This window comes from Marmota flaviventris, chromosome 10, assembly GCF_047511675.1.
Source record: "Marmota flaviventris isolate mMarFla1 chromosome 10, mMarFla1.hap1, whole genome shotgun sequence".
NCBI classification, from domain to species: domain Eukaryota; kingdom Metazoa; phylum Chordata; class Mammalia; order Rodentia; family Sciuridae; genus Marmota; species Marmota flaviventris.
The window spans coordinates 102,402,941-102,412,215 of NC_092507.1; positions in this window are offsets into that span (position 1 = coordinate 102,402,941).

The following is a 9,275-nucleotide window of genomic DNA, read 5'->3' on the forward strand; positions in this document are numbered from 1 at the left end:
TGCCCATCTAAGAAGTTGACAACCATACTGTGTTCATTGGGTTAGAAAAAAAAAAGGTAGACTGAATTCTTTTTGACAACTATGGTTTGTAAATCAGAAAATTAGAATATATCTAATACAAAGAAAAATGTAGAGAACTCAAAGAAGAGTATGAAAAAGAAATCAGTTTCTGCTCTTGAAGGTTTATGTAGCATGTCCCATCTCAGTGGTAGTCTGTAGACAAACCAACAATCTTTTGCATTTTTTTTCCCTGAGGCATAGAAGAAGCAGAAGAGACATTCTCTTGAGTGTCATAATTACCAAAAGTAATTCACGTGTACAAAACACAACTCACCATTATATCTTCCAAACATTTAAATGAAATTTACCATTATATCTTCTTTGTTACCCATATCAGTGAGTGATAACACCAGGTTCCTAGCCATAACCTGGGCCTTCTCTTTAACTCTAGTCTGTGCTTTACTCCCAACATACATTCAGTCACAAAGTTATAAAGATTGTATAAGGATTGAGTCAAGCATTATCAAATTCATCTATTCATCTCATCTTATTTCTTGCCCACATTCCTTCAAAAGTCTATTATCTGCTCTCCTAGTATTCACCATTGGCTCTGTCTGAACTGTTCTCCGTATAGCAGCCCCCAAATGTGTATAAAACCTAACCAGGACAGGGTTGGGACTGTAGCTCAGTGGCAAAGTGCTTGCCTAGCATGTGTGAGGTGCTGGCTTCAATCCTCAGCACCACATAAAAATTAACAAATAAAATAAAGGCATTATGTCCATCTACAACCACAAAAATTAAAAAAAAAACATAACCAGGACATATTTATGCTTGAAACTCTTCAATGACTTTTGTTCTTAGGATAAAGTTCTAACTATCAGGCCCTACATGATCTATTCCATTCTTAGCTCTTGGGCCTCACCTCCTGTTATTCTCACTTGTACATTTTATGCTTTAGTTATATCAATGTTTATTTAATTTCTCTAAGCTTTATCTATGCTAATTAACTTTTCCTATTTACCACACACACCTTTGTCTGGATACTTCCTATCCTTTCCTTCCTATAAGAAACATTTTTATTTTTTGTTTTAATTAGTTATACATGAAAGTAGAATGCATTTATGCACTCTGATATTTCCTACATAGATGGGATATAATTTCTCATTTTTCTGAGTGTAAATATTGCAGAATCATATTGGTCATGTAGTCACATATATACATACAGTAATAATGTCTGTTCCAATCTACTGTCTTTCCTATCCCCATATCCCCTCCCCCCACTCCCATCACTTCCCTCTACCTAATCTAAGATAATGCTATTCTTCCCTAGTGCCCCCTGCCTTAATGTGAATTAGCATCTGCATATTAGAGAAAAAATTTGACCTTTGGTTTTGTGGGATTGGTTTATTTTGCTTAGCATGGTATTTTCCAACTCCAACCATTTCTTGGCAAATGCCATAATTTTACTCTTCTTTAAAGCTGAGTAATATTCCATTGAGTATATATACCACATTTTCTTTATCCATTCATCTATTTAGGGACACCTAGGTTGCTATCATAGTCTAGCTACTGTTAATTGAGCTGCTATAAGCATTATTGTGGCTGCGTCACTATAGTATGCTGATTTTAAGTCCTTTGGGTATAAACCAAGTAGTGAGATAGCTGGGTCAAATGGTAGTTCTATTTCCAATTTTCAGAGGAATCTCCATATTGCTTTCCATAGTGGTTGCACCAATTTGCAGTCCCACCAGCAATGTATAAGCTAAGGAACTGAACAGACACTCCACAGAAGAAGAAACATTTTTTTCTAACCTCACAAAGTTAAATTATTATCGAGGTCTTCCAAGTATAAGATGCCATACTAATACCATTACATACATTTTCCCATTTAAATTTTGACAAAATATGTCTTGTATATACCTATGTAATAGTCATAGAAAATTCACAGATCTTATCTCATTTATAGATCTTAATACATCACATTTGATTGCCAATTCGTCTTTACTAATCATCAGTTTGTTCAAGTTAGAAACAAGAAAAAAAGCACAAATTAACTACAAATTAAAATTGGGCTGATTTCAATGAAGTATTAAGCATTACCAATACATGAAAGAGTGTTTGCAAAAAGGGAAAAATTGTTTATTGCTCATCAATCCTAGAACTAAGAGAAAGAAGAGGAAAGAGAAAGAAAGGGAGAGAAGTTTAAGCCCTAGGTTTTAGCCTTTCAACAACAACAACAAAATAATAGCAATCATCAGATGCATCAGCGGAGGAGGATAAAGGTTCTTAAACAGGATAGAAAGAAATTTTTGAAGGCAGTAGATTGTATTTGTATATGGTGTATGTGTATGATACACATATACATATTTTTTTCATGGGTATTTAGTTGGGCAGGGGGTTGTAGCTTAGTGGCAAAGTGTTTGCCTATTATACAAAGAATCTCTGGGTTCAATTCTAAGCACTGGAGAAAACAAAATAAAACAAATATATAGTTATCTTCAACTCATAAAGCTGAAGATTAAATATGTAGAACTTTTTTCAAGTCCATAATACATAAAATTTATAGATTCATAGTGGAGTAGGGAGGGGGAGCATGGGAGGAATAGACCAACTCTAGATAGAGCAGATTGGTGGGAGGGGAAGGAAGAGGGGCATGGGGTCAGAAATGATGGTGGAATATGAGGGACATTATTATCCAAAGTACATGTATAAAGACACAAATTGGTGTGAAAATACTTTGTATAAAACTAGAGATATGAAAAATTGTGCTCTAATTGTGTAATAAGAATTGTAATGCATTCCGTTGTCATATATAAATAAAAAAATTAATTAATAAAAAAGAATACAGACAACAATAAATGTTGGCAAGGATGTGGGGAAAAGGCACGTTCATACATTCCTAGTGGTCTATACCCAAAGGGCTTAAAATCAGCATACTATAGTAACACAGCCACATGAATTTTTATAGCAGCTTAATTCATAATAGATAAACTGTGAAAGCAACCTAGATGCCCTTCAATAGATGAATGGATAAAGAAACTGTGGAATATACACACAATGGATTATTACTCAGCATTAAAAGAGAATAAAATTATGGCATTTGCAAGTAAATGGATGGAGCTGGAGAATATCATGCTAAGAGAAATAAGCCAATCCCAGAAAAACAAAGTCTGAATGTTCTCTCTGGTAAGTGGATGCTGATCCATAATGGGGGGCCTGGGGAAAATGGAGAAACTTTGATAGGGCAAAGGGGAGGGAGGAGTGGAGAGGGGGGAGGGGGGCAGGAAAGATGGTGGAATGAGATGGACATCATTACCCTAGGTTCATGTATGACTGCACATATGTTGCAGCACTACATCATGTACAACCAGAGAAATGAAAAGTTGTGCTGCAATTGTGCACAATTAATCAAAATGCATTCTGCTGTCATACATACCTAATTTAAGTAAATTAATTAATTAATAAAAAAAATTTTAAAAAGATTTTTGAGTTCTTTATATATTCTAGATATTAATCCTCTGTCAAAAGAATAGCTAAGATTTTTTTTCATTTTTTAGGTTCTTTCTTCACATTCCTAATTGCTTTGCCTTGCAGAAGCTCTTCAATTTGATGCCACCACACTTATTAACTCTTAGTATTATTTCCTGAATTTTGGGGGTCCTATTGAGAAAGTCATTGTCTGTGCCTATATGCTGGAGTGTTGAATATGTTTTCTTATAGAAGTAATACAATTTTGGATCTAATTCCTGGATCTTTGAACTTGATTAGTTTTAAAGTTTCTTTTGTGGCTTCTACTTTTAAACAATGATGAAGATACTTTTAACTGATTTTGAATCTTGCCAAAAATAGCTGATAAACATGGATTTTAAAAACACAAAAACAAACAAGGAATCTTTAAAGAGGCTTCAAAGAGCTGATAAGAGCACCATAAGGCACAAGATTCTGGGAACAAGGATACTGTGGGGAGATAACCTAATAATCCATAGCTGTCTTGTGCTTTAGGCATTTGTCAGTTTGGATACAAACTAGCGCCAAGCATCCCCTCAGAGAGCCACTTTCAAAAGGCAGAGAAATAGAGCAGTATGGAGGTAGGAGGGAAAAAATAAAGCCTTGAGGGACTGAGTCTCAGCAAGAAGGAGCAAATTGAAAACTTGAGTCTTACATTCAACTTTTTCTTTACCATATTAAATTCTAAAACTGTACAAGGCAGAGTTCCATGAAATTTTGAAATGAGAGAGATGGTGGGAGGGGAGCCTTGGAAATGCAGAGCAGAATATCCTACAGACATGTAACACTAGAAAGAAAATAATTTCAATTCAGGATTTGTTGGAATGCACATAACTCTCATTTGTGTGAACTCCTGAAGATTATGATATTGTAATGGAGAAATAAGCCTATAAAAAAAGAAATAAACCTTACCAAAGGGCACTCATCTTGATACCATGATTAAATAGATATCATCCTTATTTCAATGTCTATTAGAGGAAAATGTGAGCCCACTGTGGAAAAAATGACATCATATGGAGAATTATTTTCAAAAAAGTGGCATTCAAAGAAAAACTTATAGATGTGCCAGACACAAGAACAAATTACCTAAAATCAAAGGAAACCAATAGCCAATAGAAGTAGATAGAGGTTATCACAATATTGTGTATATCATATAAGAACTTTATACTATGTTGATTATAATAAAGGAAAAATGGAGAATATACATAAGAAGTCATAGATTTTATCAGATAGTTGGAAACCATGAAAAAGAAATAAATCAAAATTATTTAAGTGAAAGACATTAATTAAAATTAAGAATTCAGAATAGAAAAGTTTTTCTTTTTTTCTGTTTTCTTGAGACTTTTGAAAAAAGCATGTACAAATGTTGAATTTCCTTTCTGAGACCATGGAGATAAGATTATAGTCTTTTTCTTTTATTCCTTAATAGGTTTAGGTTTTTTAATGGTAATTAATGTACAATATTAAGATAAATTTTCATCAAAATATATTTTGATCAAAATATATTTTCATTTTTATATGTTTTTGGATTTTTTTTGCCATTTTCTTTTCTAGGATTTTTGTAGTTACGCATCTGAGTAAAATTAAGTTGTTATTTTTTAATAAGGTTGTCTTTGTTTAGTGTTGGTATCATAGTTATACTTAACTCAAAATTGGGTTAAAGTATGTTCTTTCTTTGTTTTCTGGATAGTTTGTGAAATATTGGGATAATTTCTTACTTGAACACTTGGCTGAACTTAACAATGAAGTCTTTGCTCCATGTGTTCAAGAATCAATTTTTGGACATTGAATCACTTATCATGACAAATTATAAACGTGTAAGAGTATGTGTATATCTAGGTTTTCAATTTTTTCTTGAGTTAATTTTTGTTATGTATGGAAGGATATAGAATAATAACCCCCAGAGAGAAAGAAGGCCAAAAAATGCGCCCTGGGCTCTGGACTTTTATCCCAGTAACAATGGATTTTGAGCTTTTGCAACTATTTTCCTGATTTAGACTTTGAACCTGCACAGCTAGTTTCCTGACTGCCCAACCAACTCATTCTAACTCTCTAATCATTAAGTCACACTAAACATTCTGCTATGATTAATTTCATAAAAAACTATAAAAAACAGACCCCTCTTGTAACCAGTTGCCATTTTCTACCCTGAAAATGTGCCATTCCACCACTGCTTAATAAAGAAAGCTTGCTGATCCATTGATTCAATTTATCCAACAATTCAATTGTTCCAATTTTGGTTATTTTTGCTTACAGGTATACTTTTTAGAATTTATTTATTTTATGTAAATATTTACATTGGCATAATTTATTCATAGTATTTTATCCAGTAGTCATTAGAGATGTTTGCAAAATGTATCTAGTGTTTTTCATCTACTAGACACATGGTAGATTTCATGACCTTTTTGTGGTTGGATGGGCTCATGGGACTAGTTCATGCCAATGAGTTCTAAGCAAAAGTCATCTGTCACTTCTGACTTGGAACATTTGATCTAGTATAATATTTTTTTCTTTTGACTAGCTCATATAGTCCACTTATGAACTCCTAATGGAGTTCTTTCTAGCCTTTTTTTTTGTTCTTTACATTTATCACAGGTTCACTCTATTTTTCCTCCCCCCTTGATTTTTCTTTAGCAATCTAAATATTGTTTTATCTCTACTCCTTCTGTTTCATCCTGTCCTAGCCTAAAGTTTTTAGCTGTTCTTTCAATTCTTGTGGTGACTACTCTAGGAATTATAACACGTGTGCTCTATTTGCCATTCTCTGAAATTCCAAGATGAGAAGACACTAAAAGAATTCATAACTAGTAAGAATTCACTTAGAGAAAATGCAAAAAGAAATACTTTACACAGAAGAAAAAAAACCCCTGGAGCTTACAAATGAAAAAATTGTATTTGAAGAGTACATAAGCAAATGAAGAAAAGAACCAAATTAAATATTGTCAATATATCAAAATGGCAAAAATTAATAAACACCTTTCTATAATAAGACTGGATGTAAATGACCTCAATTTCCAATTAAAAGATTTAGACTGAAAGAATGGATTAAAAAATAAGAGTGAACTCTATCTTGTTGGCAAGAGATTCACATCATAGGCAAAGATACCTACAGGCTGAAAGTAAAAAAATGAACATTTATATACAGAGTTATGAAAAATTGTGCTTTATATGGGTAATAATGAGTGTAATGCATTCCACTATTGTCATGTATTTAAAAAATAAATAAATTAAATGTAAATGGAGCTCCCAAACAAGCAGAAGTAGTCTTGTATCGATAAAGCATCCATCAAGTCAAAAATTAGTCAAAAGAGACAAAGAAGGTAACTTCTTGCTCTGTAAGAATAACAATTCAACAAAAAGATATAACAACAGTAAATATTAATGTCCCCAATATTGGTACACCTAACTACATAAAACAGACATGACTCAAATTAAAGACTCAAATAGACCTGAGTACAGTAATGCTGGGTGATTTCAGCATACCTCTCTCACCAATAGATAGGTCATCCACACATAAACTCAATAAAGACTATTTGGACCTGAAAAATATTGTAAATCAAGTAGAATAAATAGACATCTATGGAATATTTCACACAACAGTAACAGAATACACTTTGTTCTCAGCTCCTTAAGGAAATTCCCCAAGGTAGCTCATATTTTATGCCACAAAGAAACCTTTAGCAAATTAAAAAATTTATATAATTCCTTGCTTCTTATCAGATCATAATGAAATGAAATCAGAAATTAACACCCCCACCCCCCAAAAAAACCCTACAGAAATTTATAAACACATGGAGATAGAATAGTACAATTTTGAATGATGAGGTAATATAAGAAATAAGGGGAAATTTTTTAAAATTATAAGACCCAAATAAGGATTGTACTATAATATACCAGAACCTATGAAAAAATATTGTGAAGGTGTTTCTAAGAGAAAAGTTTATACCTACAAGTGCCCACATAATAATATCAGAAAGATCCCAAATCAACAATCTAATGATGCATCTCAAGGCTCTTGAAAAATAAGAAGAAACCAATTCCATAACCACTAGAAGAAAGGAAGCAATTAAGATCAGAGTCAAAATCAATGGAATTGAGGATAAAAAACAATACAAATGATCAATAAAATAAAGAGTTCTTATTTCAAAATGATAAACAGGATTGATAAGTTCTTAGTTTAACTAACCAAAAGAAAAAGAGAGAATCTAAATTAATAAAATTAGTGATGTAAAAGGAGAAATCACCACAGACATTACAGATATACAGTAGATCATTAGGGACTATTTTGAAAACTTACACCCCAATAGAAACAACTTATACTTCAAATAAAAAAACCTGGATTAAATGTATATATTCCTAGATGCATATGATCTGCCAAAACTAAACAAAGAGGACATAGAAAATCTAAGTAGATCAATATCAAGCAATGAGATAAAAGGAGTAATAAAATGTCTTCCAACAAAGAAAATCTCAGGACCAGATGGATTCTCAGCTGAATTATACTAAATTTTTAAAGAAAAATTAATGTTAATGTTTCTCAAATTATTTCATAAAATAGAAAGAGATAGAATACTTCCAAATTCACTATATGATGCCAGTATCACACTTATATCAAAATCAAGGAAAGAAAACTATAGACCAAAGTCCCTGATAAACTAGTTGCCTAATTCCTTAACAAAATATTAGAAAATCATATTTAACAATATTTTTTCATAATTACATTATGACCAAGTTGGTTTTATGCCAGGAATGCAATGATGTTTAAACCTATGCAAATCAATAAATGTAATTCACCACATAAATAGAATTAAGAACAAAATCACAGTCATCTCAATAGATGCAGAGAAGGCCTTTGGTGAAATTCAGCACATATTCGTGATAAAACACTGAAGAAATTAGGAATAGAAGTGACCTACCTCAACATCTCAATATGATGAATCCAAAACTAAAATCATAGTGAAGAGAAAAAACTGAAAGTATTTTTTTTTAATCTGGAAAAACACAAAATTGTCTACTCATCCTACTCCTAATAAATACAGTATAGAATTTCTATTACTAGCCAGAGAAACTAGAACTAATTCTAGCCAGAGAAATCAGGCAAGGGAAGGAAGTAAAAAGGATAAACACAGGAAAAGAAGGAATCCAGTTATTAATGTTTGCACATGATATGATCCCACACTTAAAAGATTCAAAAAGCTCCACCGGAAGATTGCTAGAGCTAATGAGCAAATTCAACAAAGTAGTAGATTACAAAATCAACATACTAAAATCTATAGTATACACCAATTATTCATTATACACTATTTCTAATGGTGTATTCATTATACACCAATAATGAATCTGCTGTGAACAAAATCAGAAACCAATCCCATTCATAGTAACCTAAAAAATAACCCTTGGAACTAAATCTAACCAAAGTGGTGCATTATGAAAATTATTGAACAAAAATTGAAGAAGACCCCCCCACCAAAATGGAAAGATCTCCTCCGTTCATGGATAGAAAGCTCTATACACTTCAATATAATTTTCATCAAAATATCAATGGCATACTTTACAGAACTAGGAAAAACACCATCCTAAAATTTATTTGCAAGAATAAAAGCCCCAGAAGAGCCAAAGCAATCTTGAGTGTGAAGAGTGATGCTGAATGCATCCCAATATCTGACTTTCAATTATAGTACACAGCTATAGTAATAAAACTGCACGGCACTGACAAAAACATAGACCACTAGTACATAATGGAAGCTACAGAATCAAATGCATGCAGA